Genomic DNA, 25,587 nt, shown 5'->3' with positions numbered 1-25,587 from the left:
AGCCTTTGATTATGTGGATCACAATAAACTGTGGAAAATTCTGAAAAAGATGGGAATACCAGATCACCTGACCTGCCTCTTGAGAAACCTGTATGCAGGTCAGGAAGCAAGAGTTAGAGCTGGACATGGAACAACAGACTGGTTCCAAATAGGAAAAGGAGTACGTCAAGGCTATATATTGTCACCCTGCTTATTTAACTTATACGCAGAGTACATCATGAGAAACGCTGGGCTGGAGGAAGCACAAGGTGGAATCAAGATTTCTGGGAGAAATATCCATAACCTCAGATATGCAGATGACACCACCCTTATGGCAGAAAGTGAAGAAGAACTAAAGAGCCTCTTGATGAAAGTGAAAGAGTAGAGTTAAACAGCTGGCTTAAAGCTCAACATTCAGAAAACTAAGATCATGGCATCCAGTCCCATCACTTCATGGTAAATAGATGGGGAAACAGTGGAAACAGTGGCAGACTTTACTTTTTTGTGCTCCAAAATCACTGCAGATAGTGACTGCAGCCATGAAATTAAAAGACGCTTACTCCTTGGAAGGAAAGTTATGACCAATAGCATATTAAAAAGCAGAGACGTTACTTTGCCAACAAAGGTCCATCTAGTCAAGGCTATGGTTTTTCCAGTGGTCATGTATGGATGTGAGAGTTGGACTATAAAGAAAGCTGAGTGCCGAAGAATTAATGTTTTTGAACTGTGGCGTTGGAGAAAACTCTTGAGCGTCCCTTGGACTGCAAGGAGATCCAGCCAGTCCATCCTAAAGATCAGTCCTAGGTGTTCATTGGAGAACTGATGCTGAAGCTGAAACTCCAATACTCTGGCCACCTGATACGAAGAGCTGACTCATTTGAAAAGACCCTCATGCTGGGAAAGATTGAGGGCAGGAGGAGAAGGTGACGACAGAGGATGAGATGGTTGAATGGCATCACTGACTCAATGGACATGGGTTTGGGTGGACTCTGGGAGTTGGTGATGGACAGGGAGGCCTGGTGTAGCTGTGATTCATGGGGTCGCGAAGAGTCGGACACGACTGAGCGACTGAACTGAACTGAACTGAATTTGCAAGCTGTGAGTATTTAAAATAATTAAATGATTAAAGATCAGTTTTTTAATGCTTCTAGTCTATTATTACGGGTAAAGTCCTAGTATTAGCCATAGCAGGTCACGCCTCTAGAGCACTTCATTGTTGTTTAGTCTCTCAGTTTAGTCTCTCAGGCTCCCCCGTCCCTGGGATTCTCTACGCAAGAACATTGGAGCGGGTTGCCGTTGCCTTCTCCAATGCATGAAAGTGAAAAGTGAAAGTGAAGTCGCTCAGTCGTGTCCAACTCTTAGCGACCCCATGGACTGCAGCCTACCAGCCTCCTCCGTCCATGGGATTTTCCAGGCAAGAGTACTGGAGTGGGGTGCCATTGCCTTCTCTGCTTTCCATCTCCTAGACTGTAGCAAAAGTATAACAGTGACCAGTACCTGTTTAATAGATTTACCTCTCTCCAAAATATGACTGAAAAGTTTATGGTAATCAGACTGCTAAGTAGCTTTAGTTATGTCCAACTCTTTGAGGCCATATGAACTGTAGCCCACCAGGCTCCTCTGTCCATAGGATTCTCCAGGCAAGAATACTGGAGTGGGTTGCCATTTACTTCTCCAGAGGATCTTCCTGACCCACAGATAGAAACTGTGTCTCCTGCGGCTCCTGCACCACAGGCAGATTCTTTATTACTGAGCTTACTAGGAAGCCCCCAGTAATCAGAATGTGATGTTATATAAAGATGTTCTTTCCTCATCTCCTCACCAGTTTTGTTTATCCAATGAACATTTATTGAAAACCTACTTGGTGCTCGGGACTGGGGATACAGGTGAAGAAATACTGCTTTGAATGTAGTAGAGGAATCAGATGTGGACATATTATAAATTGTTATTATAAAAGCTAAAATAGATGTCATCTTATTAGGAGCTTGGGTCTAACTTAATTCTTAATTTCTAAACAGTAATATATTTAGACTAGGTTAGTCACTGATGATAAGAAACATTTTAGGTTCTTCTAACCTTTCAAAATATTTTCAATGGTATAATAACATTTTATTTTCAAAACAACCCTGTCCCATGTGTAGGACTGTGTTTCCTTACTTGGCAAAAAGAAAATCAATATAGTAGATAATGAGATATACATTAAAAGCATCAGAATCAAGACTACAACTCGGGATTTTTGACTATTTTCTTTTCATGACTAGAGGATAACACATCTAGTTTGCAAGTTAAAATCTTGTGTACTAATTACCATTTTACTTCACACATTTTTGGTGAACTCTAAATTTTTATTGATAATACTAGAAGAGAAAATCTCTTACCCATTGTTGCTCGGAGAAAATTATTCTAAGCTATGAATTGCTCATTATCAAATGAAATGATGAAATTTATTTTTGTCTATTAGAATCTACCAAGAAAACTTTCTACAGAAGAAAACAGACACAGTGTGAAGTCTGAAAGAATGTATTAGGTGCTTATACACAATGAAAATTGCTCCCTAATCAAGGATACCATACTTTTCAAACTACTTACATCTTGCCAGCTGAATTATATGTACAGCAATCATGGGCTTACTATATATCTGAATCAGATAAAAACTGCATCACTTTCTTTGTGCTTGGTACATAGTAAATCCTCAATAGATACATGGGAAAGATTTGGGCAAGAAATGGCAAAAAAAAGAGTGCTAAATGAAAAATCTTATCAATAAGTCATCAAGTTCCATCATGCCCCAAATCAAACAAATTAGAAAACAGCAACAATAATAAAACCACACATACACATACACACACACACACACACACACACACACACACACACACACAGCTAAATAGAAGCAACACATACATTTAAAGACAAACTTGTCTCACATTTAAAATACTCTGACTCTGCTTTTGCCGGTGCTACCTGTATAGTCTTTGAGAATCTGTTCAGGGACTTGCAGATAACTAATTTATCCAAGATAGAGACAACACTCTGGGATGCAATCTTTATCACTTTTTAAACCTGAAAGAGCGTTACCTACTCATAGATGTCACCATTATCGAATAAGTTTAACTCCCTTTAGAAGCTGTTTATATATTTCAAGCCCTACCTATGGGCTGAAATAACCCATAAAGCAGTAAACGAAAATTAAGCTGGAAAGAAAAATGTGTGAATTAAATGAGGGGGGTGATAAATAAAATATGAAATGAAAGTCGAGAAAAGCCTCTAAAACTTAGTGAGGAACAATTATTTCTATTTATTATTGATAATTTCATCAAGGCCAAAATACACGGAGGGTCAACTGTGAACAACACACTGGGCTAGTGTTTGGGGTTCCCAAACTCTGTCCTCCTTGTGCCAAAGTAATTTCTCACTACATGCAAACTAGCCATCGGTTTCTCCCCAAATGCCTGCCATACCTCTAAATCCCATCTATGAGGGCCCTGCATTCATCCTCCTGCTAAAAGTGTAAGTTACCAGGAAGCACTTGGCATAACTCTGCGTCTTTGAGGACACCAGAGTGAGCACTTGAGCTAAGACTATGTCTTCTAAGGTGTAAATGGGGACCTGGTGTAAAAGCTCCACGTAAACCAAGCAACAGGGGATTACCTGGACCAAGAACGTGCTCTAGACTCTGAGCTCTCACAGGAAGAGAATCGGACTATTTGGAGTAGAAAATAAGACACAGGGAAAAGATGCTTGACAGATGTTATGAGGCAATAGAAAGCATGAAAAATAACAACTATGAGTGATCAGAAGCTGAGTGAGAAGAGAGGAGAGAAATATACAAAGAGAGGAGGCTGGAGTGGCAAGAAAAGCAAGTTTCATTCCGGCAGCAGAGAATCAACTCTGTCACTAGCGGGCAGAGAGGGAATCGGCTCTGAGCTGTACTGGTTGCTTCGCATTTCTGAATCTCAGTCCATTTTCCTTGGATCCCCTTAATGGCTGGACACATGACTGGGAATTCTGTCTTCTTCATTCCTAAATATAACCTTACTGAGGAAACTCGAGTGAGCCTTTTCCTTACATCAGTTCAGTTCAGTTCGGTTGCTCAGTTGTGTCTGACTCTTTGTGACCCCATGAACCATAGCAGGCCAGGCCTGCCTGTCCATCACTAACTCCCAGAGTTCACCCAAACACATGTCCATTGAGTCAGTGATGCCATCCAGCCATCTCATCCTCTGCTGTCCCCTTGTTCCTTGCATAAAAAGAACCTAACTCTTGTGTCTGGGCCCCAGAGTCACTTAAGGAATGAATCTTAAAACTACAAATGAACAAAACTTCACCATATATAACACTGTAAAAATGATATTTTTACTGTATAAAATTAATACATTCTCAAAACAGTAATGCTGAAGAAGCTAAAGTTGAAGGGATCTATGAAGACCTACAAGACCTTTTAGAACTTACACCCCCCAAAAAATGTTCTTTTCATTATAGGGGACAGGAATGCAAAAGTAAGAAGTCAAAAAACACCTGGAGTAACAGGCAAATTTGGCCTCGGAGTACAGAATGAAGCAGGGCAAAGGCTAATAGAGTTTTGCTAAGAGAATGCACTGGTCATAGCAAACACCCTCTTCCAACAACACAAGAGAAGACTCTACATATGGACATCAGCAGATGACCAACACCAAAATCAGACTGATTATATTCTTTGCAGCCAAAGATGGGGAAGCTCATACAGTCAGCAAAAACAAGGCTGGGGGCTGACTGTGGCTCAGATCATGAATTCCTTATTGCCAAATTAAGACTGAAATTGAAGAAAGTAGGGAAAACCACTAGACCATTGAGGAACAACATAAATCAAATCCCTTATGATTATACAGTGGAAGTGAGAAATAGATTTAAGGGCCTAGATCTGATAGACAGAGTGCCTGATGAACTATGGAATGAGGTTCGTGGCATTGTAAAGGAGACAGGGATCAAGACCTTCCCTATGGAAAAGAAATGCAAAAAAGCAAAATGGCTGTCTGGGGAGGCCTTACAAATAGCTGTGAAAAGAAGAGAAGAGAAAAGCAAAGGAGAAAAGGAAAGATATACCCATTTGAATGTAGAGTTCCAAAGAATAGCAAGGAGAGATAAGAAAGCCTTCCTCAGTGATCAGTGCAAATAAGTAGAGGAAAACAATAGAATGGGAAAGACTACAGATTTCTTCAAGAGAATGAGAGATACCAAGGGAACATTTCAAGCAAAGATAGGCTCGATAAAGGACAGAAATGGTATGGACCTAACAGAAGCAGAAGATATTAAGAAGGGATGGCAAGAATACACAGAAGAACTGTACAAAAAAGACCTTCATGACCCAGATAATCATGAAGGTGTGATCACTGACATAGAGCCAGACATCCTGGAATGTGAAGTCAAGTGGGCCTTAGAAAGCATCACTACGAACAAAGCTAGTGGAGGTGATAGAATTCCAGTTGAGCTATTCCAAATCCTGAAAGATGATGCTGTGAAAGTGCTGCACTCAATATGCCAGGAAATTTGGAAAACTCAGCAGTGGCCACAGGACTGGAAAAGGTCAGTTTTCATTCCAATCCCAAAGAAAGGCAGTGACAAAGAATGCTCAACCTACCGCACAGTTGCACTCATCTCACATGCTAGTAAAGTAATGCTCAAAATTCTCTAAGCCAGGCTTCAGCTATACGTGAACCGTGAACTTCCAGATGTTCAAGCTCGTTTTAGAAAGGCAGAGGAACCAGAAATCAATTGCCAACATCCGCTGGATCATTGAAAAAGCAAGAGAGTTCCAGAAAAACATCTATTTCTGCTTTATTGACTATGAAAAAGCTGGCTTAAAGCTCAACAGGCAGAAAACTAAGATCATGGCATCTGGTCCCATCCCTTCATGGCAAACAGATGAGGAAACAAATACAATGGCTGACTATTTTCTTGGGCTCCAAAATCACTGCAGATGGTGACTGCATCCATGAAATTAAAAGACGCTTACTCCTTGGAAGGAAAGTTGTGACCAACCTAGATAGCATATTCAAAAGCAGAGATATTATTTTGCCAACAAAGGTCCGTCTAGTCAAGGCTATGGTTATTCCAGTGGTCATGTATGGATGTGAGAGTTGGATTGTGAAGAAAGCTGAGTGCCGAAGAATTGTAGCTTTTGAACTGTGGTGTTGGAGAAGACTCTTCAGAGTCCCTTGGACTGCAAAGAGGCCCAACCAGTCCATCCTAAAGGAGATCAGTCCTGGGTGTTCATTGGAAGGACTGATGTTGAAGCTGAAACTCCAATACTTTGGCCACCTGATGCAAAGAGCAGACTCAATGGAAAGACCCGGAATCTGGGAAAGACTGAAGGCAGGAGGTGAAGGGGACGACAGAGGATGCGATGATTGAATCGCATCACCAACTCAATGGAGATGAGTTTGAGTGGACTCCTGGAATTGGTGATGGACAGGGAGGCCTGGCATGCTGTGGTCATGGGGTCACAAAGATTCAGACACTAACTGAGCGACTGAACTGAACTGAACTGAATGAAAAGGAAAAAGAGTCACACAAATTATCATAGCTCAAGTCATTGGAAATTGTGTACTCTCCAAAAAAGAAAATATGCCTACATTTTGTAGACATCTGTTCTGCTACAGCTAATTCAAAGCAAAAACAAACTAGCAAATCTGTGCTATGATTTTTTATTCTTTTTTAGAGTAATAAAGCAGACAATTTAGCTATGTCTTCTGTGTTTTCTTTGTTACGTGTAAAACATTTTTTTTGTAAATCAAGGCTAAATGAAATGTATTCATATACTGTATTATATAGCAAAATTATAGTACATTATTTTCAATTTTAGGGATCTTCCAACACCAAGATAGTCCAGGCATTTTTGCTAGATTATCTTTATTTATGTATTAGATTTTATTTTCTATATTATTAAAATTAGATGCAGAAGCTTTACTATACTTAAAATTCATATCTTACAGCTGGGAAGAAGGAAGGAATATGAGAAAAAGGGAAAGAGAGGGTCAAAAGGGAAAAGAAGAGAGGATAGTATATACAAAGAATGTAAAGGAGAAATACAAGGATGCAATGAGGGGAAGAAAATGGAGGCAGAGGACAAATGGTTACAGCATGCCTTGGAGCATCACCACATCCTTACTCCAGGCTTCATGTCAGATTCCTGTACACCCACTCTAGGGCCGAAGTACGGAAGGGCAGAGAGCAAATAGGCTGAAGGTCATGCCCATCGCTCTGACTCACAATCCCCTGCCTCCCGAAGCTGCCCCCTCTGGTGAGGACACAGACGCCCACATTCCTAGTCGTGCAGCTCTTCTCTAGGCTGCAATATATAACTGTTACAAACTTGGTGCCTGATCTGGGTTCCTAGGATGATACTGTACTTCTGTCACACCTTTAGAAATAAAACTTGACAAATAAATCTTATCTTATGACATGGGCTCACCTAGACTTCAAAATAAAAGCAAAACAACAAACACCTGTGAAAGCCCAGGGAACACATGTATGAAACACCATCTGATTCTCCACGGCTGTCCCAGACCCACAAGTTGATGCTCTCTGTTGCTTCACCCTGAACTCCTGGAGTTAATCCATTTTCTCAAAAGTGCCTGGAGGCAGTCTAAGGTAACCCTGGACACCATGGTACTGACCACTCACTGGAACTCCACTGTCTACCCTATGGTTGAGGCAACTTCCCCAGCCCCTGCCCTCTCCTTTACCCTTCCCAGTCAGTTCACACAAACACTAAGAGAAAAATCTTAACTAAAATTAATTTATTTAAACAATATTTATTGAGAGTTGGGGATATGTCCAGACAGTAGTGATATGGTGATGAACATGACAAATAACCAGTCCTCAAATAATTTATGTTCTATTTATCTGCACATATAAACTAAAATCTAACTACATACAAAGGTAAAATCGTTGTCTGTTTGTTACTACAACATATAAAAACCTGTGAGCTCTCTTCCTAGAGACAGACTGCTCCAAATTAGTTGGATTTAATTTGAACATGCTGAAGTTCCAGGAAACTGGTACTCTGAACATGCTTCTTGGGATGTGAAATCTTCACTTTTCACTGTGAATTCTCTCACAGACATCTCTGCGCCAATAAACTACCCAGGTAATCCTGGGAATCTGAAAGTGTTTTCAGTGGGCACTTCTCCTCCATGTAACTTCCCCTCCATGTGAACCCCACATGCCAATAGGACTTTCTCTGGAATTTGCAAGCCCTGCATTGCAAATGAGCTTTCAATTACTTGAACACCGTCAGCAGGATGATCCAATAGGAGACAATAAAGATTTGTTTAACTGTAGCAAATGATTCTTCTGAGTAACACACAGGGCGGAACGCTAGTTCTAAATAAGACAGATGATACAGTAACCATAGCATCCATTAAACCTATTGCATATAGATTGAAGACTTTTAATATGCCCTTTAAAAAACTGCAATATTAGATTTGGTATGTTTAATACAACACAGTCTATACCAGTCAATATTACACAAGCATATGAAGTATACCTAGCAAGACCACTGCCACTAATCAGCTCCCAAAGGTGTCACAAACTAAACAGGTCTAAATAAACCCTTATCTTCATGACTGCCAAAGCCGCTCTGCTTCCAAATTTTTCACCTAGGAAAATGTTGCCAGATCGTCAAGTTACATCAAATTTCTTCTCTTTGCTCAATTCCCTATATCCCGTCATTTCATTATGTCCATTTTATTTTCAAAAGAGCTCTAGAATCTATTGCATCTTCTCCATTCTGTCTGCACTTCCCTAGTAACACTGAACCTTGAAATTTGGACTAAATTTCCTTACCTGGATATTTCCCCCAGATCTTGCTCTATCTCCTGGCAGCAATAGCTTGGAAATGTATATCTTGATTCCCCCCATCCCCTATTAACTATCCTTTAATGCATCCTTGGAATCTGCAGGAAAAAATTTATATTCCTCCATAATTTGGTCCCTGTTAACACTGCTAAACCCCACTCTCATCAACCATGACTTGATGAGCATCCGTTGCTTTCAATAATTTCTGTTCAATGGATTCAATTCCTTGAATGACAACAAAGTTATTGCAAAACATCTATGAATCCACAACTACAACAAGTATCTTCTATAGACTAAAAATGTCACATATGGAGACACCTAATTGTTCAAATGTGTAAAAATAAACTTTTAAAAGTATCAAAGTCAAATAGATGTTATAATTCTGAATCCTCACAAGTAACAAAAATAATATTTTTCTAAAAGAAAAAAACAGGCAATATGTTAATATAAAAGATATTAAGAATTGGACAGGAGATAATTTTTCAAAATTTAGTATTTCTATCATTTTTAGAAAATCAAGAGTGGAAAGGTCTTTCCAATCACTAGACAGCTCAATCTTCTACCAGTCTTTAAAATCCATGTGCTTTTTTTTTTTTAACTAGACAGAGCCCACCTCCTGTTACACATCAATTTTTTTTTCTGTTTCTACTTTTTCCCTTTAACTGGTTGGAAGTAAATGATGATAATTCTCCAGATGCTTCAATTGTCACATATTTGATAGAATAAGTCACTGTGCACATCAAAGGAATCAAAGAATGTTCTACTCTTTTGGCCACTATTACCTAGCAGCCTTCTAAATCAGATAATCGAGAAAGAAATGAAAAGAATGCCTCAACGTTCAGAGGCTTGCGAAAGAAACACAATCACTTAATGCCTTGGCATATGATTGTACATAGGCACTCTTTCTGTGAAAGGCCTGGAGTTATTGATGGATACAAATTTAAGACTTTAGAAGAACAAGAACAGACTTATTTCTAAGTCCCTCAAGCACTAATAAGGAAATAAAATTCACATCTGTTCAATGTCAAAAAGAATCATAAGCGTCCAGTATTTTGTTTTGTTTATAAACATGTGCAGGTGAGTAAGACATCATCAATTATACCACCTGCAGAAATAAGTCAATTACACACGTAGAACAATGTTTCCCAAAATGAATTCTGAGAAATGCTAGTTCTATCAAATGTAGGTGTTTTACACACACACACACACACATACACACCTTCAGTCAGAAGGTTTCCATAATCAAATACGTTTGGAAAACATTTGGATAAATAAATGTAAACAATGTTTTTACTGTGTTATTTCTCATGTTTTTAAAATACTTTTATATATTTTGAGATTCCAAAAGTATATCATAATATGATTCTTTATTTTATTTCACCAAGAAAACACTTTTCCTTAGAGTATCTTCAGAGTTTTATTCACAGTGGTTTTATTCATAGTGCTCTCATAAGAATGAGAAGATAGAGTTGGTTTCGTGATTAATAATTTTATTTGCAGAAAATATGTCATTTGTTATAACTAAACTCTTGATTAGAATGCAGAAGGATCTGACATGCAAGTAATCATAAGCATATAAAATCAAATTCACAAAGAAGCCATTAAATAATTTTTATTTTTAAAAATTGAGCTGACAATATATATCAGCATTCATAGAGGACATTTTGCCATTAAGAAGGAAAGAGAATTAAATTTGAAAAGACAGATAATCATGAAGGAAACTAGGTTTTGTTCAAAGTCCCTTTGAATTAAGAGAACAATTATTGAATATAAATGACATGTATATTTTCTTAAAAGAAACATACCCCCTCCCCATTAAAATGGGATAATTATTAGTGTATACGTCAAAGACATGGTGAACACCTAGTTATTTTCTTAGCCAGATTACCAAAAGCTTCCTGCATGTGTCAGTTTGCCCCAATATTTTTTTTCTCATGCAGTTAATCTACAAAAAAGAACAACTTAGATTTACTTCAGGTGTGAACGCCTGACCAATCATAACAAACATCAAATGCAGAATGTCCAAAAGTATTCTCCACATTTTTTCTGTAATGATATTAATGATAAAGTCATAATAATATTTTCAAAATGCACATAAGGTCTAGTCATTGGTAGCTTCTGCTCCCACCACAGGCATACAGGCCCTACATAAGCTGTCCCATGTTTTTGCTCTCAAGCTTTCTCACTTCCCCTCCCTCCCTTCCTTCCTCCCCCTTTTTCTTCCTCCTCCAATCCATCCACAGTAGTCTTCTTTCTCTCTTTCAAACCAGCCAGGGTCTTTCCTGTCTTAGGGTCTTTGCATTACCTTTTCCCTAGCTCAAGCACCTTCCTATCATTCAACCTTCTATTCAAAGGTCACCACATCCAAAATACATTTCTAGTTGGACTGCTACTCCACTCCCTCCTCTCTTACCCTGGCTTATTTTCCTTTCTAGTGCTTCTCAGTAGCCTAAATTTTCATTTGTTTACTGTCTGCTTTCTTCGCTATAATGAGAAAGAGACCTCTTAGCTTTTCTCTCTACTTAAACACATGCTTTTCAAATCTACTTGTAAATCATCAGAAACCCTAAAAGGTTTTAAGATGTAGAATGCCTGGGCTCTATGCATTTCGAACTTAAATATTATGAAATAAGGCTTACACATGTGTTTCTTGAAAATGACTACAGAGAAAGATGTCTGGGACATAGTAGTAAATAAATGAAGGAGTAATTGAAATAAACAAAGAACCTACTTCCTATCAGATATATTTACAGGGATCTCTCCCTGACCAGGCATTGGTTAAAAATCTGCCTTCTAATGCAGTGAACATGTGTTTGATCCCTGATCAGGGGGAAAAAAAAAAAAATCCCACATGCCACGGGCCATCTAAACCCACGTACCACAACTACTGACCCTTTGAGCCACTACAGCTGGAGAGAAGGCCCATGCACCACAAGATGCTGTGTGCCACAACTAAGACCCAATGCAGCCAGCTAAATATATGACATCATTTAAAAATTTTTAAAAACACATTTACAGGACAGACCATATTTTGAATGCTGCATACAATATTTAGCATTTAATATCTAATGGCCAAGATATATATATCATCTGTTCAATATTACACAATACAACAACAGTTTAGAAAGGCAAAGAGCTCCAAATTGCTAATTTGTTGGGGAAAATAATTAAGCTTTCAAGTTTATGTCACCATAAAAGAGGAGCTCTGTCCAAGACTTCATTGAATAATAGCCTTCAGTTGTGTGGTAATTCTGGATATGTTAAAACCAAGACTGTTATTTGAGCTACTTATTTTTCAGTTTTTATAACTTGATAATAAAAATAAATATCAACTTCCACAATAAAATTTCCAAGAGGCAATTTGTGTCTTATTGCCCTGCAACAAAGTAAGCAGGTCACAGACTCCAATCCTTCCAAAAACAGCAGCCAAACAGTTTCCACTTCATCTCTTCCTCCAGCATCTCACCAGACAAGGGCACTGTCAAGGGTACAGGGATCAAACAGTGTACAGCCTGACCCAACCAAAACCCAAATGGCTCATCACTGACTCAGTCAACATTAATAATTAAATCAATCTGCCTGTTGAATTAGAGTAAAGGTTTCACAGGCGGAAGCATTCTTACTGCCAAAGGGCTTTCCACAATTTGACACATCCAAGATTTGGTGCCAGAAAAGGTGATGAAAACCTCGGGACGTTTCTAGTAGAGGAAATTTTCATTGCATGAAAGATCAGCGTTAAAAGAACATGCAGAGTTGTTTATAGTGCTCAATCAGGATTCTTTAAAAGCTATGCTGAATACATATAGACTTCTGCGGTTGCGATTTGAAGATCTTTCTTTTTAAAAGTTATTAGCAGTTCAGAGTAGAAGTGAAGCCTGTTTTGGTCAGAAAGATTTTTAATCATGAGTGACACTGTTTATAACTAGAGAATCTGAGAATGAACTAGGTAAAATCATCAAAGTAAACCAGTGGGGCACTAACTACAGGATGTCAAAGAGAATTGGAGATCAAGAGGCAGTGCAGCTTATTTCCAAGGGGGAAACAAAATTCTCCAACATCGAAGAGTTCACATCACGTTACAAAATGTCAACAAATCTTGATAATCAAGACTTTTTTAAAGCAACCATAGCCATAAAACATAGAACAATCACAAAATAAACACTGACAGGCACTACATTTAGCTAGCCCGGAACCTTTTTCCTACTCTATTTACTTAGCTAGTCTTTCCTTTCTGTGATAATGACTCTGATATATAACCTTGCACAATTCCTAATGCTTACTAATGTATATAAGCAACATCTCAATTTGAGTTCACCTTTTTCTTTTTATTAAAGCACATTTGCTTTACAATGTTGTGCTAATTCCAGGTGTACAGCAAAGCGATTTAGTTACATGCACTTTTTAATATTCTGTTCTCTTATAGTTTATTACAAAATACTCAGTGTAGTTTCCTATGCTATAGAGTAGGTCCTTATTGGTTATCTATTTTCCATATAGCAGTGTCTATATGTTAATTTCAAACTTCTAATGTACCCTCCCCACTTTCCCCTTTGGTAACCATAACTGTGTTTTCTAGGCCTGTGAGTCTCTTGCTGTTTTGTAAATAAGTTCATTTGTATCTTTTTAGTTGTTATTGTTGTTCAGTTGCTATGTCCGATACTTTGTGACTCCATTGACTGCAGCAGGCCAATCTCCCCTGTCCCTCTCTTTTTTACATTTCACATAAAAGCAATATAATACAATACCTGTCTTTGTTTGTCTTACTTCACTTAGCATGATAATCTCTAGGTCCATCCATGTTGCCTCAATTGGCATTTTTCATTCTTTTCTATGGCTGTAATATTCTATTGCATATTTACATCAAACTAGTCAACCCAGGTGATGCTAGTGGTAAAGAACCCACCTGCCAATACAGGAGACATAAGAGACTCAGGTTTGATCCCTGAGTTGAGAAGATCCCCTGGAAGAGGGCATAGCAACCTACTCTAGTATTCTTGCCTGGAGAATCCCCATAGACAGAGGAACCTGGTAGGCTACAGTCTATAAGGTCACAAAGAGTCGGACACAACTGAAGCAACTTAGCACACAAAGTCAGTCAGTCCTAAAGGCAATCAACCCTGAATATTCATTGGAAGGACTGATGCTGAAGCTGAAGCTCCAATACTTTGGCCACCCGATGTGAAGAGCCAACTCATTGGAAAAGACCCTGATGCCAGGAAAGATTGAGGGCAGGAGGAGAAGGGAGTGAAAGATGATGAGATGGTTGGATGGCATCACCAACTCAATGGACATAAGTCTGAGCAAACTCGGGAGATAGTGAAGGACAGGGAAGGTTGGTGTGCAGCAGTTCATGGGGACACAAAGAGTCAGACACAACGTAGTGTCTGACTGAAGAATCATATACATACATACCAAGTTGTTTTTTTTTTTTTTCAGGGGGGAGTGCAAATGCTGTCCCCAGCTGACACAAGCTATGCAGTCGAGTTTCCCACATTTGGGGAAATCATAGGAATCAGCACACCTTCAGTTCAATGGATGAGACTTGCCCTGGGAAAACCACCTTGTGATTATACCACTTCTTTATCCATTCATCTGTCGATGAACATCTGGGTTACTTCCATGTCTTGGCTATTGTAAATAGTGCTGCAATAAACATTGTGGTGCATGTGTCTTTTCAAATTATACTTTTCTCCAGATGTATGCCCAGGAGTGGGATTGTAGGATCATATGGTAACTCTATTTTTAGTTTTTTTAAGGAATCCCTATACTGTTGTCCATAGTCGCTGCACCAATTTATTGATACATTCTCACTAACAGTGTAAGGGAGTTCCTTTTTCTCCACACCCTCCCCAACATTTATTGTCTATAGACTCTTTGATGATAGTCATTCTGACTGGAGTAATGTGATATCTCATTATAGTTTTGATTTTCATTTTTCTCTAATGAGTAGAGATAAAAAAACTACTTATTTTCTCTTTTCATGTGTCTATTGGCCATTTGTATGTCCTCTTTGGAGAAATGTCTATTTAGATCTTCTGCCCATTTTTTTTATTGGATTGTTTTATTGACATTGAGTTGTATTGAACTGTTAGTATATTTTGGAAATTAATTCATTGTTGGTTGCATCATTTGCAAATCAAATCCAATAGCACCATTTATGTCATGTGAAAAAAACATTATAAGGAAAAAGAACAATCAATTATTCTAGGCCTGTCATCTCTCTTCAGGAAAATTAAATTAAATACTAAATGGGCATCATTTTTAAATTCATATAGCTCATATCCATAACTTATTAATAAGCCACTTTTATTCACCACCACTTTTATTCAAAACAATATAATCAAAACCCTATTAAAGGTTTTGATTTTGCAGGTTGTAGAATCATGAGGCAAGCATAATAACAAATGTATTTATTAACCTGCTACAGGAGAAAAGCATTCTAAAAAAATTGGTTTAAATAGATAGATAATTTGAGTTAGTAGATAAGAGCTTATGTCAGTGTTTACACTCGCATTTCAGGGGCTGTTAAACATAATCATAGTACCATTTATTTCTCCTCCACAGCTTGTATCACTCTGAAGCCTAATTAATTATCAGTGACTAACTACATCTGTTTTACTCACTGTTCTATTTCCAACATTTGGTACAATGCCTGGCATGTAATCATAATTCAAAATAAACCTGTTGGAAGAGTAAATTAATGTTAAAATATATATAAGAAGTGAAAACAGGGTATCAGTTTGTAAGTACCTTGAAATACATACTTGAAACTTTTATATATTTCTTTGGCATCCAAGTCCAATTTAAAATATTAAATTTATCTATAAAAATTTTCTTTGATAAGCCTTCCAACATATCTTTGTAACTATCTGATAAATATGTTGGCATTTAAAGAAATCAAAAGGAATTTTTGACCTCTTCTCAAAATAAAAAGACCTAAAAGCCAAAAGAATATAATTGAATCCATTATCCACTATATAGGGCTTTCCAGGTGGTGCTAGTGTTAAAGAACCTACCTGCCAATGCAGGAGACATAAGAGATACGGGCTCCATCCCTGGGTCAGGAAGATCCCCTGGAGAAGGGCATGGCAATGCACTCCAGTATTCTTGCCTGGAGAATTCCATGGACAGAGGAGCCTGGTCAGCTATGGTTCATAGAGTCACAAAGAGTCAGATATGACTGAAGCGATTTAGCACACATGCATCCACTATATAACTCAGATACTAGACTGCTTATTTTTTAAATGTACTAATCACTCAATGTTTTCTGATTAGAAATGGATATCCAAAAGATGCTCAAGCATCAGTAATCATCAGGGGAATGCAAATCAAAATCACAATGAGATATCATCTCACACTTGTTAGAATGGCTATTAGCAAAAAAAAAAGAGATAACAAATGGTGGCAAGGATGTGGGGATATATTGATGGGAATATAAATTGGTGCACCCACTGTGTAAAACTGTATTCAGGGTCCTCAAAAAAAAATAAAAGAACTCTATATGATTCAGCAATTCCACTTCTGAGTATTTATTTGAAGAAAACAAAAATAGTAACTCAAAAAGATACCTGCACTGTCATATTCATTGCAGCATTATTTACAAAAGCTAAAATGTGGAAACAACCTAAGTGTCCACCAACAGACGAATGGTTAAGGAAAATGTGAGACATATAATTCAGCCATAAAAGAGAATGAAATCTGGCCAACTGAGACAACATAATGAGACCTTGGGGGCATTATGCTAAGTGAAATAACTTGGGCTGAGAAAAACACATACTATATGATTTCACTTATATACAGAATCTTAAAGAGGCAAAAACAAGGTTGTAGATACAGAGAACAGTCTGACGGTTTCCTAAAGCAAAAAGTGGGTGGTAGGCAAAATGAATGAATGAAGGGGATCAAAAGTTATAAACTTATTTACAAAATAAACAAGTCACAGAGATGTATAGCATGACAACTGTAGTTAATAAAACTGTATTGCATATTTGAAAGTTGCAAGCAGAGTAGATCAAAATTCTCATCTCAAGAAAAAATAACCTGTAACTGTGTATGGTAATGGGTATTAACTAGACTTACTGTGGTGATCATTTCACTATGCATCCAGATGTCAAACAGTTATGTTGTACAATTGAAATTAATAGGCTGTTCTATGTCAGTTGTATCTCATATTTAAAAAAAAGAAAAACCTAACAGATTAAAAAAAATCCAATGTTCAAGCTTTTAATCAAACAATAAATGTTGTAAAGAATGGTCTCAAACACAATTGATATTAGAAATCATCTTATTTCTTTATTTTTCTTCATGTAAAACACTGTGCAAGAAGTCTTAAATTTTATAATGTGCAAGTTCTATTCTAATATTATTGTTGTTCAGTTGCTAAGTCATGTCCAACTCTTTGCGGCCTCATGAACTGCAGCATACCAATTCCTCTGCCCTACACTATCTCCTGCAGTTTGCTCAAACTTTTGTCATCCAACCATCTTATCCTCTACCACCCCTTATCCTCCTGCCCTCAATATTTCCCAGAATCAAGGTCTTTTTCAATTAGTCAGCTCTTTGCTATCAGGTAGCTAAAGTATTGGAGCTTCACCTTCAGCATCAGTCCTTCCAATGAGTCTTCAGGACTGATCTCCTTTAGGATGGACTGGCTTGATCTCCTTGTAGTCCAAGGGACTCTCAAGAGTCTTCTTCAACACCACAATTCAAAAGCACTCAGCCTGTGTTATGGTCCATCTGTCACATCTATACATGACTACTGGAAAAACCAATACTTTGACAATATGAAGTGTCGGGGACGTTCAGCTTTAAGGGATCCAATATGTTATTCTTTTCTTTTGTGTGCTGTTTCTCAAGGATTCTCTATTCCTTATCAGTTCCTGGAAAACAGGAACGAGCAGAACTGCATGCAGTTCTGAAGACTGAGATCGTGAGAAGGGGCACCTGCTTGGATTCCTTTCAGGGATTCCCTTCAGTGACTCCCTTCAGTGACCTTACTTAAATGTAATCTATTCATTTATGCCCCTCTTACTCAGGATATGGAATGCTTTCTGGCCCTTTGAAGATTGTTATTTGCTTGGCTTTGTTTTTGCTCAGTTTTTTTTTTTTTTTACTGCCTGTAGCTGCCTTGTATGAAGATATATAAACATGCATTTCTGCAAATAAAGCACCCTTGTTTCACTCGAGACTTGGGTACCCTGTGTCCTTCTTCTCGTAGACTCCAGTACCCAGGCCCCAGTCTACAAAGACCGTGACAAGTGGCACCCGAACAGGGACCTGGTGGAAGCCCTTGGCAACCAAACGGAGTGACTGTTTGGACCTACAGAGGTCACTAAGTGTGGGGTTATGGGACAAACGGCTGGAAAGCCCCCATCACTTTTCTACTTTACTTCATCATTTATTTAAGGTTCAAGGACTTTCGCTTTCACGTCAATGGATAAGGGCTTGTCCCCAAACAGTAGTTGAATATAATCCCTGGTTCCCTGATGAAGACAGTTTCAATTTAAAATTTTGGAACCGGGTTAAAAATAACAATAATAATATATTAAATGAGCCAAATGATGGGTAAAAAATATTCCAATAGATTTCTGGCTTTTGTGGGCCCTCATTAAAGCCATGATCTTGCCATATCTAGGCAATTCTAGCCCCCATGATATTCGTCAACAAGCGGAACGCTCATTATACGAATATAAATTAAATGATAAGACTTTACAAAAAGCCCAATTAGAGCAACATAAAATGATTCAAAACTTTCCCACAATCCCTGCTCCAGCTATCCCAAGCCCTCCTCCTCCTCTTGTAACGGGCACGAAACCGAAAGTCCCCTCGATTTGAGGACAAGATAAATCTGATAATGATTCTTCTGATGCTCTATTTGAGACTAAAGCCAACAATACTTTTTTTGATGACAATGATAAGCCCCTAACACACACTCATATTTATGAGTACAGATGATCCACTCATTCTCCTTTATGGCAAAGGCTTTCTGATTTACTGGCTTTGCAATCTCAAGTCTCTGAGGCCAATGATCTTTTTGCCTTTCCTATTTAACTTATGTGCAGAGTACATCATGAGAAACGCTGGGCTGGAAGAAACACAGGCTGGAATCAAGATTGCCGGGAGAAATATCAATAACCTCAGATATGCAGATGACACCACCCTTATGGCAGAAAATGAAGAGGAACTATAAAGCCACTTGTTGAAAGTGAAAGTGGAGAGTGAAAAAGTTGGCTTAAAGCTGAACATTCAGAAAACTAAGATCATGGCATCTGGTCCCATCACTTCATGGGAAATAGATGGGGAAACAGTGGAAACAGTGTCAGACTTTATTTTTGGGGGCTCCAAAATCACTGCATATGGTGACTGCAGCCATAAAATTAAAAGACGCTTACTCCTTGGAAGGAAAGTTATGACCAACCTAGATAGCATATTCAAAAGCAGAGACATTACTTTGTCAACAAAGGTCCATCTAGTCAAGGCTATGGTTCTTCCAGAGGTCATTTATGGATGTGACGGTTGGACTGTGATGAAAGCTGAGTGGCGAAGAATTGATGCTTTTGAACTGTGGTGTTGGAGAAGACCCCTGAGTCCCCTGGACTGCAAGGAGATCCAACCAGTCCATTCTAAAGGAGATCAGCCCTGGGTGTTCTTTGGAAGGACTGATACTAAAGCTGAAACTCCAGAACTTTGGCCACCTCATGCAAAGAGTTGACTCATTGGAAAAGACTCTGATGCTGGGAGGGATTGGGGGCAGGAGGAAAAGGGGACGACAGAGGATGAGATGGCTGGATGGCATCACCAACTCGATGGATGTGAGTTTGAGTGAACTCTGGGAGTTGGTGATGGACAGGGAGGCCTTGCATGCTGCGATTCATGGGGTCACAAAGAGTCGGACACGACTGAGCGACTGAACTGAAGTGATGTTAAAAAATGTTAATGCACTAAGACAACTAATACCTCAATATGGAGACATTGACTTTTCTCACATACAATAAATAAAAAAGACTATAACTATGTATGGCTCTCATTCACCTTTCACTAAAGAACTTCTAAACTCTATGACATCTTCTATTAAAAATTTTATTCCCTATGACTGGAAAATTTTGATAAAAGCTCTTCTTAAACCAAGAGAATATCTTCAATAGATAATATGGTTTCATGATGTGGCCTGAGATCATGCCAGTTCTAATGCCAGAAGCAGCAATGAAACCTATGCTGATTTTTTAGCTACTGTTGCTGCTGCTGCTGCTGCTGCTGCTGCTGCTGCTAAGTCACTTCAGTCGTGTCTGACTCTGTGCAACCCCATAGATGGCAGCTCACCAGGCTCCCCCATCCCTGGGATTCTCCAGGCAAGAACACTGGAGTGGGTTGCCATATCCTTCTCCCATTCATGAAAGTAAAAAGTGAAAGTGAAGTTACTATCTCCCATAATGTTATCAGAGAGGAAGCCAAAGTACAATTTAAAAAACTGCTTACATATGAAAATGCTAATCAAAAATGCCACAGAGCTATCACTCCAGTACATGAGACCCAAAATTTTATTGATTATTTAAAGGCTTGTCACAACTTTAAATCAAAAACTCAGAAACAAATGTTAGCTGAAGCAATGGCTGCTACCTTTAAAAAGAAAAATGAAAGATATTTTGTTTGTAGGGATAAGAGCCATTTAAAAAAGAATTGCCCAATTACTTCTTTTACCTTACATTTCTATTAACTCCTCTAATGATATATGGATAGATAGATTTGATAACACTAATCAAAAACAATCCTTACGGACAATCAATAGTATTTAAATATGCATGACCAAATATAAATATCAAAATTAATGACAAAGATTTTCTGGTCTTCTTGATACTGGATCCAATATTACTATTATTTCCAAACATTTATGGCCCAAATCTTGGCCTATACAGAGAATTTCTTGCCAAATTGCAGGATTTTCTCAAACCAAAGTACAAGAGGTTTATCAAAGTGTTCAAATATATCCATGTGAGGGACCAGAAGGCCAGCCTGCAACATTATGACCTTATGTGATAGATGCACCCTTTAATTTAATAGGAAGAGATTTACTTATGCAACAGCAAACTCAAATATATATTCCACATTTTTCCTAGGGGCCACTGCTCATTAAACAAACAATACAATTACTAAAATAACTTGGAAAAATGACAAGCCTATTTGGACAAAGCAGTGGCCCCTTACAAAAGAGAAATTAGAGGCTACTAAAGGACTTATAGATACACAACTGAAATTAGAACATATTGAGGAATCTTATTCCCCTTGAAATTTTCCCATTTTTGTAATAATAATAATAAAAAATCTAGCAAATGGAGTCTTTTAACAGATCTTCAAAAAGTTAATACATCTACGAAACCTATGGGTACATTACAACCAGAAATTCCATAACCTACTACTATTTCTCAAAACTGACATATTATTATTATTATTATAGATTTACAAGATTGCTTTTTTTACTATACCTTTACACCCTCTAAACCAAGAGAGATTTGCTTTCTCTCTTCTTTATCCTAATCATGTCAGGCCTCATAAACAGTATCAATGGACTGTGTTACCTCAAAAAATGATGAATTCTCCCACCATATGTCAATATTATATAGCCAAAGCCCTTAAACCTGTGAGAAAACAACTTCCTGACTTTCTTGTTATTCATTACATGGATGATATATTGTTTTCGGCTCCATCTGTTTTAGAAACTCAACAAATGTTTGACATAACTCAACAATGCTTAAGAGCTTCTAGACTAATCTTTGCCCCTGAAAAGATTCAAACCTCTACACCTTACCATTACTTGAGACTTATTGTTAATAGACAACATATTTCTCCCCAACTAACACAGATTCAGGTTGATAAATTATCAACCTTAAATGATTTTCAAAAACTTTTAGGTGACATAAATTGGATTAGACCCTCATTAGACATAGCAAATTATCAACTAACTAATTTATTTAACACTTTAAAAGGAGATCCAAATTTAAATAGCCCTCATTCACTTTCACAAGAGACTCGAGAAAAACTCTGTTTGGTGCAAAATAAATTACAAAAACAGTTTCTTACTCATAGCAGACTTGATTTACCTCTAGAGTTATTTATACTCCCCTCTCTCCATTCTCCCACAGGACTTCTTACCCAACAAAAATACCCAATAAAATGGATCTATACCCATTTTAGAGAGACAAGATCACTTACACCCTATCTTGACTTGATCGCTCTAATCATTACCAGTGAAAGAAATAGAGCTAAGACTCTAATTGGCTCCAATCCTCATAAAATTGTAATGCCTATTAATAAATCTCAATTTGAACACACATTACAAACTTCTACCAATTTTCAAATAGCCTTTCCAGAATATTTTAGAGAAATTTCATTTCATTATCCTTCTAACAAACTCTAGAATTTCTTCAAAAATACTGAATTTATTATCTCTTGCATTGTCACATCGTGACCTATACCTCAAACTGATATTTTCTATATAGATGGGACTAAAAACACCAAACCCTCATTCTAGTCTCTCAAAGAATATAAAGTCTTTTATACTAAATTTCACTCGGCTCAACAAAATGAATTATATGCTCTCATTCAGGTTATTCACTTACATTCTTATCCTATTAATATAGTTTCTGACTCCTTATATTCAGTTTTTGTATTAAGAAATATAGAAACTTCTATCATAAATTCTAATCAATCTATTATCCAACAACTTTTTCTTGAACTACAATATATTATTAGAAACCACACTTCCCCCATTTATATTACCCATATCCGAGCACATTCTTGTCTTCCTGGCCCGATGGCCCATGGCAATGAACAAGCTGATAAACTTGTCTCTTTTGCTACTCCTAAAGAACAACATGCTCTATTAAACAATAATGCTGGCTCATTACATCAAATTTTAAAAATTCCATACTGACATGCTAAAAAAATCATTAATAACTGCTCCACTTGTAGGCCCCTACATCTTTGACCCATTACACAAGATATCAGTCTTCAAAGATTACAACCCCCCAATGAACTATGGCAAATGGATGTAACTTGTTGCCCTGAACTTTCTTCCTCTTCCTTCTTACATGTTGCGATTGATGCAAAATCTTCGTTTATATGGGCCACACCTCTCCAAGGTGAAGCTACATGACATGTTATAACCCACCTGTTAGCTTGCTTTGCAGTAATGGGAACACCTAATTCTATAAAAACAGACAATGGCCCTGCCTATATTTCTAGGCAATTCAAACAATTTTTACATTCATTCTCTATGAAACATATGACAAACATTCCTTATAATCCACAAACACAAGACATAGTTAAACAAACACATCACACACTGAAACTACAAATAAAAAAATTAAAAAGGGGGGAATACACAGGAACACGTCTATCTTCCTTATCCAGAGCACTTTACTAAATTCCAATGCAACATATTCTTTAAGCCTGTAACTATTGTTAATACAGCTTTATTTGTTTTAAATTTTTTAAACTTACCGCAAGGAGATATTTTGACAAAAGCAGAAAAACATTTTGAGGCATTGAAGGACACCTCCCTTCCTCTGCCCATCTGGTATCAAGATGGGTTGACTAAACAATGAAAATCTGGAAAATTAATATTACAGGGAAAAGGGTATGCTTGTATTTCTCCAGATGGATGCAACGAAATCAGCTGGCTCCCTCTTTGGAAGATCCGCCCCAGGGGAGCCACTGACATTCAAGAAAGAGAAGAAATGGCGAAATCCCTAGGAGGAGGAGTTTCCCGTACAAGCCATGGACGCTTTAAAAATTTCCAAGAAACGCCACACTCGACGTCATCGACCTTATGATTTCCCTACTTGGGGACACATAAAAGCCCTTACTAATCAAGCTAAAAATCTGGTTTCTCAACAGGGAATGCCTCAGAATCCTGAAAATATTTGTCGGTATGCTTGCTTTGCTTGCTTTTGCTTCCCCTGCTTAGGCTGACTTGATTAATCACACTTATTGGGCTTATATACTTAACCCCCCTTTATTGCAGGTTGCAGAATGGACAGATATACAACCAGTCGTATCCACTAATGACTCAACACATATGCCCCCTCCTTGGAGCTTTGAGGGGCCCTCTCATCCTCAGGAAGAAGGAAGACTAATTAACATTTCTCTAGGCTATGAAATCCTTCATTTATGCATGGGCCCAGCAGAATTATGTATTAATGTTAAGTCAACAAATGTAGGCTTTCATCCTGCTTCCAAAAAAGAACTTCCACACATTGCTTGGACTGTTTACTGCCCTGTCCTTTTATGAAAACCATGTCAATACTACCAAAACTCTAGGAAAAGGACAAAAGTTGGTATGTAAGGGGTTTACTTATAAGGACTTTAAATATACTCCTGTTTATTGGAATAGATGTCAAGCTAAATCAGGGAAATTAATGTTTATGGCCAATTATACCATTGTTGATTGGGGACCCCATGGTATATGGCTATCTAACTGCTCAGATGATATTAATAGTACTATATGTGATTATGTTACTCAAGTAGCATAGAAGATTACCAACAGTTCAACGAAACACTTCCATGACAAAGGACTCTTTGGCTGGCTTGACGGCAAAATGGCACCTTCTCGCCCTCAAATCATCCTCAATAAACAAATTGGGCCTGAACAATGGGACATCTGAAAACTTGCTGCAAGTACTGAAAAACTTGAAACTTGGACTAGATATTTCACAGAGACCAGTTGTTGTCATAGTAATTATTCTTTCCATTATAATCATATATTTTATACAAGCTTGTGTTCCCCTTCCTTTTGTTATAGCCATAAGAAACTTACAATTTAATAGACTTTACATTCTGTGACCTGTATAGATTGCATATTGTATACTTGTCTTAATTCCTCTATTTCTCTAAAAAATGAATCCCTTTTGATCCTTCCATCTCGATGTGGTCTGTGGATACCAGTAGATCTCCAACAACCCTGGGAAGAGGGTCCCATGGCAGCACTTGCTTCCCGGTTACTCACTAAATTACTCCAACGATCTAAGCGATTCATTGGATGGTTAATTCTTGGCATTTTGGGGTTAATAGCCATTTGCACCACTGCTACTGTCGCAGGCATTGCTTTACAAACTTCAATTCAAACACAAAACTTTATTCAAAATTGGACTAAAGATGTTCATACTATGTGGGCCACTCAGGTTCAGATAGATGAAGAAGTTCAGGATAAAATTCAGAAATTAAAAACAGCCATCCGATGGGTTGGAGACCAATTAATAGATTTACAAAAAAAAAATTATTAAATTGTGATTGGAATTCTACTGAATTTTGTATCACTCCTGTTTGATTCAACCATAGTGCTTACAATTGGGAACAAATCAAATTTAATCTGCAAGATATACATAATAACACTTCCTTAAATGTACAGTTGCTGCAAAAGGAAAATTTTGAAACCTTCTCTAAAAGTCTACCCTCTTCCAACTATTTGGAAACCTTAGCTGAACAGCTGACTGATCAATTATCTGGGCTGGACCCTCAAGAATGGTTTCAAAGCATTACACATAGTATTGGATCTGGAACTATAACACTGATAATTGTCCTGGTGATAATATTTGTAGTATACCAATGCCTTTCAACTAAAATGGTTCAAACTAAATAAACTCAATTGGTCAGGGCCTTCATAAAAGTATCTACAGTGACCCCCTAATTGTGAAAAAATAAAAAAGGGGGAATTGTCAGGGGACGTTCAGCTTTAAGGGATCCAATATATTATTCTTATCTTTTGTGCGCCGTTTC

General features: G+C 37.7%; 1 protein-coding gene across 7 annotated transcripts in view; it reads right to left on the bottom strand.

Annotated features, from left to right (window-relative positions):
* GULP1 (GULP PTB domain containing engulfment adaptor 1) overlaps positions 1-25,587 on the bottom strand; it is a 330,379-nt gene that overhangs the window by 212,600 nt on the left and 92,192 nt on the right. Inside the window, exon 2 of one of the 7 annotated variants that reach the window (XM_086371475.1) lies at positions 15,834-15,928. The exons of 5 other annotated variants lie outside the window; for them this stretch is intronic. The gene's annotated coding sequence lies outside the window, so the exon portion shown is untranslated. Of the gene's footprint in view, positions 1-15,833; positions 15,929-23,313; positions 23,453-25,587 lie in introns of those variants that run through there. One more of the 7 variants, XM_086371473.1, reaches the window with a different exon arrangement.

Source organism: Bos grunniens, chromosome 2 (assembly GCF_055505025.1).
Source record: "Bos grunniens cultivar Pamir isolate PY7600 chromosome 2, Bosgru_T2T1.0, whole genome shotgun sequence".
NCBI classification, from domain to species: domain Eukaryota; kingdom Metazoa; phylum Chordata; class Mammalia; order Artiodactyla; family Bovidae; genus Bos; species Bos grunniens.
The sequence above is the reverse complement of the archived record's forward strand: the minus strand, read 5'-3'. Positions and strand labels throughout refer to the sequence as shown.